This window comes from Pinus tabuliformis, chromosome 1_1 (assembly GCF_031772625.1).
Source record: "Pinus tabuliformis cultivar Carrire ecotype Pingquan chromosome 1_1, CPIR1, whole genome shotgun sequence".
Classification (NCBI taxonomy): domain Eukaryota; kingdom Viridiplantae; phylum Streptophyta; class Pinopsida; order Pinales; family Pinaceae; genus Pinus; species Pinus tabuliformis.
Window position 1 is genome coordinate 301,783,322 of NC_142297.1, and position 8,275 is coordinate 301,791,596.

General features: G+C 33.8%; 1 pseudogene; it reads right to left on the reverse strand.

The window, feature by feature from the left end:
• Positions 1-6,565: 6,565 nt before the first annotated feature.
• Positions 6,566-6,961, reverse strand: LOC149212749 (protein SMALL AUXIN UP-REGULATED RNA 12 pseudogene; annotated as a pseudogene).
• Between the last annotated feature and the right edge of the window lie 1,314 nt (positions 6,962-8,275).

An 8,275-nucleotide genomic window follows, 5' to 3' on the forward strand; every position in this document is an offset into this window, starting at 1 on the left:
CCTTATAGGTTGTGGAAGACTAGGGGCAACAATACTTCCATCTTTATGGTTGTGAATGGTATGCTTCCCGGTTGCCATAATTTTTATTTCCATTTTTAATGCTAACCTGAATGCCTCCTCTAATGAATCAGGTTCCCAAAGGCGAACATCATGTTGGATATTATGCTTTAAAGACCCTATGAACACATCAATCCTATGCTCCTCTGGAATATTTTTTACCCTTATGTTCAATTTTTGGAACTCCTCAATTTGCTCCATTACTGAACCCTTTTGTTTGAGACTTATCATTTGGCTAAAAAAACTATTGCTTTTTGTATCTTCATAATGTGCTATTAATTCTTCGGTAAAAATTTCGCAAGTGATAATTTTTTTACGAGATCAAAGCCATTGATACCATACAAACTGATTTGGTTCCAAATATACAGTTTCCATAGATACCTTTTGTGTGTTTTGCACATTATTGAGATCGAAGAACTGCTCCATATGTAATATCCATGTGGAGGGATCCTTGCCATCAAACTTCCTCATATCGATTTTTGGAATATGGTGGGTCTTCGATCCAACATTAGAGTCTATGGAATCATGATTAACATTACTTTTGTTGACATCATGAGTTTCCTTTACAACCTTTTCACCATTAGTAAGTATTTCTTATAGAAAATTTGTCAAATCTGTCTTCAAATCTGCCATGTCTGTCTTCAAATCCATCTTCAAATCTGCCATGTCTCTCTTCAAATCTGTCTTCGAATCATCCATCTTAGCTTCCATGCCCTTTATCTTAGATTCCACGCCATTTATCTTAGATTACACACCATTTATGTTAGCTTCTGTTAGCTTTTGTGAGCGTGACATTTGTTGCACTTGTTCTTGTAATTTTGATATATCATGTAGCATTTCTTCCTCTTCTTCATGAGTCATGCTAGAGCTTTCAAGTTCATTACTAGGTGTTTGCATTTTCTTTCAAGGCATCAGTTACCGATAATAATACTTTACTATGCCTTTTGAATTTCTGTAATTTCTGATCATCGAGTTCTGAAATTGCGACCTATAGTAGCCTTCTGTGTCCTCTTTCCAATGCCACATGTCTGACCCAAATTGGATTCTCGAAGGAAGAGTTATGTGAAATCTCCCACAGTGACTTGCTTCTAGACTAGTTCAGTAGAGCGAACTTGTATGACGTGCCACGAGTCATTGTTTCAACCTTTGGATCTGAAACATGCATACAAGAAACTACAGTCTGTCATCTTTCTGTAACTTCTCACGAAATTTCAATCCGATCCCTAGAGAGAAAGTTATGACGATTTTCCTCGGGTCACCCCGTTTTGAATGTAATTGAGGAGTCTGCAAAAATACCAACTTCCTCAGATCATATCTCCGCAAATATCACGTGAAAAGCTCTGAAATTAGGACCCATGGTTCAGCGCGATTTCTTCTCAAATGGGTTTTTTTTACGACTTGTGAAACGTCACAGAAAAAAAGTTATAGCGAAAATTCCACAATGACCTGTTTGGAGCAGCGAAACCCTAGAATCCAAAGCTCTGATACCAAATGTTATGAAACCAGCTCAAGAAAATATAGAAAATATAGATCAATGCCTTAGAATTTAGCCTCTTCGAGGGGGAAACCTCCTTTACATTACATAAATGAAAAATTCTTCGATGATTCAAATGATAAAACCTTATTTCTATATATAGGAGTCTAAGGAGTCACAATATAATCTAGCCAACCTAACAATAATAATATAAGGCCACAAAAATAACAAAAGAGGGATTCTATGGGGCATAGAAATAACAACATGGGGGTAATAGGGGCACAACAATATAAATAAGGGGTATAACTACAATAGCAATGGGGTAATCACTAATATTATAGGGTCCCAACACAATAGGTTTGGGACAAAGCATGAGAAGTCTGTTCATGGTACCCCTTAACAGAATGGTGTTGCAGAAAGGATGAATCACACCATTATGGAAAATGTGCGAAGTATGTTGTCCAATTCCGGTTTGGAAAAGAATTTTTGGGCCGAAGCAGTCAGGACCGCTTGCTACCACATAAAAAGATCTCCAACTACAGCCTTAGATGGTGGCATCCCTAAAGAAGTTTGGACCGGTAAGAATTTGAATTATTCTCACTTGAAAATCTTTGGATGTGAAGCATTTACCAAAGAAAATAGAACTAAGCTAGATGATAAATCTATGAAATGATTTTTTTGGGATATGCGGACGAAGATTTTGGTTATCGTCTATGGGATCCAGTCAAACATAAAATTATTAGAAGCAGGGATGTTATATTTAATGAGTCGGAAATGTTCAAGAGGATTGTAGGTGAGTTGGAGGTCAAGAAGTTTATTGATAGGTTTGAAGAGCAGTAGGAAAACATACCACCAATACAAGAAAATGAACAACAAATGCAAGAGCATGAAGAACAACAAGTGCAAAATGATGAATAACAAGAAGAAGAAATCTTGCAGGAACCTTTACCGGAGATTCAACATGATAATGCACCACCACAGTTGGTTCACAGATCTTCTAGGCCTCATAAGCCTTCACAAAGTATCCTCCTCCAAACTATATTTTGTTGACTGATGAAGGTCACCCTAATTGTTTTCAAGAAGCTTGTAAAGTTGAGCACAGTGAAAAATGGAAGAAAGCAATGCAAGAAGAAATCAACTCCTTGCTGGAAAATAAAACTTGGGAGTTGGGAGATTAGCTACGTTGTGTATTGGGGCATGAATTTGATTGAAAATGGACGTAGTTCCATTTTCAAAGCCAGGATCTCCAATTTAGCTAATCTTTTCTTCCATTTCTTCAACAGTGATAGCCTCCCTGCAACTTACCTTATTGATTCACATCAAGAAGTATGGGTTTCCATCTCTTTGTGGTTCTACTCAGGTACGCTTCTCCACTACACTTCTCCACTACACGTTCCAGGGCGATATCATGAGAAACAAATCAGAGATCCTAATGGAAATGGGAAGCATGAATCTAGAAGTGAATATTGTTTTGTTTTTTATTTTCCTTTATTTTAAGTTTCATAATCATCCATCTATATTAATTGATGTCTTCTAATCAACCATGTCTATTAATTTATAACTATATGATTATTTAAGTTAAAATTGTTGTTAATTTTGAATGGATAGTTCCAAATGTGAATTACAAATCCTGAATGGATAGCCACCACAACTAGAAGATGCATATTCTCAGAAATCACCAACAGATTATCTTCTGATTTACAATCAACACAATTGTCTTACAATAAATCCACTTAATAAGATCAACGTGTTCCAATATCTTGCTTTGACGTGTTTATTTCTTTGTTAAACAATGTAGATGTTACATGAACATTATGATGGCCAAACAATGTAGATGTTAAATGAACATTATGATAGCCATTTACAATATCCAAGGGTTCAGACATTTATCAAGTCATCATAGTTATAGGGTATTAACGAATTGGGAAGTTCAAAGTTTTATTTTTAACTCAACGGTTCTCTTCGCTGAAATAGAAACAGGACGCCCTATTTAGGACACTGTTCTAACATTGGTTATTTATAAGGTAAAAGGTCATCTAGCTGATGAGGTTGAACAATGAAATAAATAGAATTCAAGTTGATAAGGTTGATTAGTGAAATAGATGAAATTCAAGTTTTCTAGTAAAATTTATTTATTTTTAATTAGTTTTTCAAATGAATCATATCAAATTAGACTAAGTTGTAATTCAGGGTTCTATTCATATCATGCTTACCAGGGTTAATTAATAACTTTTGCTAGTTTACTGGGCAAAGTTTAGTCAACAACTTAGATCACTTAAATGCTTTCGAGAGTTAATTAATAAGCGAAGTTTAGTCAACAATTTAGATCACTTAAAATATTTCCAGAAATTTTATAAATTGTTTCAGCTTTGTCAACCAAAAACTTTTTAAAAATTGTTTGAGTTTTGTCAACCAAAACATTGATGTAGTTGCTTAGTTGTGCTCTGTTGTTTAATAAAAATAATCCGCAGTGACAAAGTCATTTACCCACTTTCATATTTAATGCTCATCTAGTTAAGTAGTCAAGGAATATTTAATTGTTTAGAAATTGTTTCAACTTTTTTAAAGAATATTTACTTGTTTTAGAAATTGTTTCAGTGTTTTCGAAGAATATTTATCTATTTAGAAATTGTTTCAGCGTTTTCAACCAAAACATTGATGTAGTCGCTTAGTTCTAGTTAAATATTCAAATATTTACCTATATTCCTGAATTTATCATCTAATTTAATTTATCATTAAATTAGTGTGTCATGAAATTGGAGTGACAGTTACTTAAATAATTTAGTTAAATATTCAAATATTTATCTATAATCATGAATCTATCATTAATTTAATTTATCATTAAATTTGTGTCATTATATAGCATGTCTGTCCATTTAAATATTCAAATATTTATCTATAGTCATGAATCTATCATTAATTTATTTTATCATTAAATTTGTGTGTCATGAAATTGCATGTCGGTCCATTTATCATTTACTTTGTGTGTCCAGAAATGCATAGAAATTGCAGGTGGGCAGGGACTACAGCCCGTCTATTTAACATTTACCCAAATTTAACATTTACTTTGTGGTTCTCGAAATGCAGAAAATTTGCGCATGGCTACCGCTACGCCAGTCGCCTTGTTATTATTTTACTTTTAATTTGGCAAAATATTCTATGTGCGCTTTACAGCATCTCACATATGATATTTCAAATACATAAATCTATGAGTATAGATGTTTGTTGACTACAATGTTTTGCATGGCAAAACGTTCTAATCAAAGACGTAACACACGCGAGTCATTTCGATATTGTTCTGATTATTAGGGACATACTGACGCAGCCCATTTGGATCTCAACCTCTTTGCATAAACCGGCAGCAAACCGCATGGGAGCAACCTACCCTCCTCGTCAGGAATATCAATGATAGAAAATAAAAGACCTCACACGGAAAATAATGGATGGATGATTATGAATTGTACAGAATTTTCGTATGCCAGTAGCCTGGCTTGGGTTACTGAGCTGAATGATCACATGTACATAAAATATTGCAAAAGCTAACGATAATGTCTCAAAGTTTCACAAAATGAGTGCAGCTCGATCCCTGAGCTTACGTTGATTGCTAATTTCTCTAATATTTGGGAATCTGACGGACATGGTTGTGGTTAAAAAATTAAAAATTATCCAAATATTCAGAGAATCAGCAATTTACAAAAAAATATGCCTCAGCTCCACGAACACACATCACGGTACAAGCATCAGCATACGAAAATAATCGTTCAGATCGACCACAACTGAGTGAAATCATATTTGACTCATTAAATACTGGAAACATCAAAATACAAAACCATCTTCTGGGTTTTAAAAACTGAATATCTTACCTGGCATCTGTTACAGCAGACAGTGATATATACTAGATAAATTTGACTTTTAAGTGGTGGTCTAATGGTTAGGTAACGAGTTTGGTTGACACGAATCTTGTGATCTAATCAGACTATATACACGTATAAAAACTGCTAGAAGACCGATTTATTCAATAGAATATTTTAACCGACATCATTTTCCAAAAGATAGTAACAAATCAGCTATTTTAAATCTTTTTTAGGCGCGGTATCAAGGCAGTGCCGTTTCAGTAATAAGTTAGTATCATCGATGTTTCCTGCTTATATTCAGTCCATTATCTCCTCCGACTCCATATAAGTCCATATAGTTTGCTACTGTGTAACTTTTCTTTCCATTAACATAAATTTTTAATTCGAAATAAACTCTGTCACAGGGAACCGCAAGTCCCATCTGATGAAATGCATAGTCATCGCCGGCTTTCTCAAACAGCGCTTGGAAAAGGGGATGCTTCAAATAACTCATGATAACTATAAAACGACTCAGCTTGATCCCAACATACACTGCGGATTATCCTGGGTAAATATCTTTTGGAAGGCTGGAATTGATATCGTCATATTCATCACCATCTCCTGTGAATTCACATATTTTTTGACAGTAGGTGTATCCTACAGCCTTATGGGCATCCTCAAGCGCCTGAAATTTCGATGTTATCTTCTTCCAGCACTATCTTGTTTCTCACAGGAACGATTCCCATTTGTCAATATCTTCGGTACTTTACTTAATAATATTATTAAAATTAATATATATAAATTAATTGAAGAATTGAAGAAAAGAAATGACTGAAAAAAACATAAGATATGTATAAAGTTTCACCTATTTCTCTGCATTATAAATTTGAAGTTAGATGACCGTGCAAAGCAATTTTACATATTAGAAACATCATAATACAAGAATTCTCTCAGATCAATGAGAACTGATCGTCGTGCAATTAACAGAGTTTGAATCGGTAATTATTAAATTAATAGGAATAGAAAATCATTGACAGGGTTTTAGAAACACAATATTTTACACTGAAATCCACCCCACCAGACAATTACATACACAAAGTAAACCACCATAATATTTTACCTCGCCTATTTTCAGCATATTTTCAAGTCTGTTTACATCCAGTATTAAAGTACTGGTTCTAGAAATCAGTATCATCCATCTTTATTTAAACGCCAGTATCTCTTCCGACTCTATATTCGCCACCGCCGAACTCTTCTTTTCCAAAACAGAAGTTACGTATTCAAAATAAACTCTCTCACAGGGAATGGCTAGTCCCATTTGATGATTGTATCCATACTCTTCCCTGGCTTTCTCCAACAGAGACTGGAAGAGAGGGTGGTTCAAATAACTTATAGGAACCACAAAACGCCTGCGGTCGATCCCAACGTATACTGCAAAGTGTCCTTTGCGAACATCTCCAAATTCATTGCCACCTCCTGCGGAATAAGATATACCTTTTTTTCTACGACTGCAGGTGTATACGATTGCTTTACGGGCATTGACAAACCTATAAAATTTGGTTGTTAACTTCCTGAAAAGCGATACCTTGTTTCCCATTGAAACAATTCTAAGCAGGGCATAGGATTAATACAGGCGACAAAATCGATTCTATTATGTATTGGGTGGTAATACAGCACAGAACTACGATGTGTCTCAATGATAGAATCGCATATGGAGAGGGCTTTATAAGGAATACAATGAATGAGGTGGCCGTCGTGCACGTCAGGTATGTAATACGTCTAGTCTAATTTTTATTCTTCTGCCTATTTCTGTTAGGTAAATGTTGGAATGATGGTTTCCTTTTTTCACAAATGCAGTCTAGGTTTTATTTTTCAACCCTATCCTTCTTTGTATTAGGTAAGATGTCGGTCTCATTGATTCCTTACTTCACAAATGCAATCCTGTAACCTCGAATGACGTTGCAGACACTGAGTTATCATAATATGACGAGATAAAGAAAAGCATAATGATTCATTTGCTTTGATTTTGAGAGTCAAATTATGCACCTATTTCAAACCATTGACTATGCTTAATCCGCTGGAAAAGGCACTCTCCGTCTGATGTTTATCTGGTAATGTTGAGTGTGAATACCTCAATATTGAACATAATTTTTACTGGTTACCGATTATTTTACATTAAAAAAAAAACTGGTCACGCTTCATTAGCATATATTTGAAATATTAAAGATGAATATTTGAAATATTAAAGATGAATATGAAAATGTTGAAGGTAAAAATGCTGACAACCATCTAGAATACTTTATAAATATGTTTCTCATAGTTATTTTCCTTTCGTGCTTCCTTTTTGCTGTTATTATGCCGAAGTTGAAGATTGTGACAAAGTCCTCATTTTTTCATGAAGATGTCTCAAGTTCTTTAGATTTTTCTTATGAAGTTATTATGGTCAAGTGTAAAATCGAAATGTTTTGGAGCGTGCTAAGAAGATATATATACTTTGAGAACCGTATACCCCTCATTTAATGTTTTTCATTAGATTGTGTTGTGAGTAGATTAAACAAAATTTGCAGGTGAATGCGAAATAAAAACATACCATGATGAAAAGAAAATATATTGTGTTTATATGTGTTAATAATAATTAAATTGTGGAGACAGTTATATATGTAGCCATATGGCAAAATATAATATATAAGTCCAGAGATTGATAAAAATGTCCTTTGCCTTTATAATATTAATTTATTGGGTTTGTATATATTTGCAGTATAACTACTATTAATAATAAGTATTATTATAAATCAAAGGAATAATATTATAAAACCAAGTTATATAAAAGTTTGAATAAATATTATAAAAACAAATAATATTATAAAATCAAGATATATAAAAGCTTGAATAAATATTATAGTTTGAAAGA